We start from the raw sequence: 1,597 nt of genomic DNA, 5'->3' as shown, positions 1-1,597 counted from the left end.
CGGCTATCTTTATTATCTTGTCATCTTCGACGATTTTACGCACTATGTGTGGACTTTTCCCCTTCGGCAAAAATCAGATGTTTTTTCAACACTCACATCTTTTTACTCATTTGTCTCTATGCACTTTGGTCGACCCATTCTTGCATTTCAAACAGACAATGGGAAAGAGTTCGATAGCCTTGCCGTCCGCAACCTCCTCACCACACATGGTACTGTTTTTCGTCTAACATGTCCTTACACCTCACAACAAAATGGGCGTGCAGAGCATGTACTCCGCACTCTCAATGACTGCGTCCGTACCCTCTTATTCCATGCCAACATCCCGCCTTGCTTCTGGCCCGATGCTCTCGCCACCGCGACTCTCCTTGTCAACATTCGGCCCTGTCGTGTTCGCTGGAACTATACGCCGCATCAGTTGCTCTATGGGACTCCTCCCTCATACGATGATCTTCGCATCTTTGGCTGCCTCTGCTACCCTAGCACCGCCTCCACTGCCCCCCATGTGCCTGCTCTCTCGGTCCCTCTATGGACTGAAGCAGGCGCCGAGAGCTTGGTACCAGCGCATCGCCACCTTTCTTCAGCAGTTAGGCTTTCGAGCTACTCGCTCCGACGCCTCCCTCTTCGTGTACCATCATGGATCGGCGATTGCTTATCTCCTACTCTACGTCGACGACATTATCTTCACGGCCTCCACAGTGCAGCTTCTCGACCAGCTCACTGCTCGTCTCAGTACCGAGTTCGCTTTGAAGGATTTGGGGCCGCTTCATTACTTCCTCGGCATTGAGGTCATTCGGCGTTCCGACGGGTTTTTCCTTCATCAACAGAAGTACGCCCATGAGCTTCTTGAGCGCACCGGCATGCTTAACTGCAAGCCCGCTGCCACTCCTGTTGACACGAAGGCCAAGCTCTCAGCGCTTGAGGGTTCTCCAGCACTGGATGGTCCGTTTTATCGGTCTATTGTCGGCGCCCTTCAGTACTTAACCCTCACACGACCGGATTTGCAGTACGCCGTTCAGCGGGTGTGTCTCCACATGCATGCACCCGTGACAGTCATTGGAACCTGGTGAAGCGGATTCTACGCTACATCCGCGACACTATGTCCCTTGGGCTCACCCTGACATCATCCTCCTCCACCGACATGGTCGCCTACTCCGATGCTGACTGGGCTGGCTGTCCGGACACTCGTCGTTCCACCTTCGGCTACTGCATTTACTTGGGGCCCTCCCTCGTCTCCTGGTCGTCGAAACGACAGCCTACGGTATCCCGTTCCAGTGCTGAGGCAGAGTACCGGGCTGTTGCCAACGCCGTTGCCGAGTGTTCCTGGTTGCGGCAACTTCTTCAGGAGCTTAATCATGACGTTTCACGTGCCACTCTTGTGTACTGTGACAACGTCTCTGCTGTGTACCTCTCCGCCAACCCCGCTCATCATCGGCGCACGAAGCACAACGAGCTAGATATTCACTTCGTGCGTGAGCAGGTGGCTCTCGGTCGCATTCGTGTGCTCCACGTTCCCACTGCTCAGCAGTTTGCCGATGTCATGACCAAGGGGTTACCGACGTCTACCTTCGAGGAGTTCCGGTCCAGTCTATGCGTCACT

At 54.5% G+C, this 1,597-nt stretch overlaps 1 pseudogene; it reads right to left on the bottom strand.

The window, feature by feature from the left end:
• Positions 1-656: 656 nt before the first annotated feature.
• The window catches only part of LOC119310067, a 3,744-nt pseudogene continuing 2,803 nt past the window's right edge, over positions 657-1,597 (bottom strand).

The sequence above is a fragment of the Triticum dicoccoides genome, chromosome 5B, assembly GCF_002162155.2.
Source record: "Triticum dicoccoides isolate Atlit2015 ecotype Zavitan chromosome 5B, WEW_v2.0, whole genome shotgun sequence".
In the NCBI taxonomy this organism is placed as follows: domain Eukaryota; kingdom Viridiplantae; phylum Streptophyta; class Magnoliopsida; order Poales; family Poaceae; genus Triticum; species Triticum dicoccoides.
This window is presented reverse-complemented; position numbering and strand designations above follow the sequence as displayed.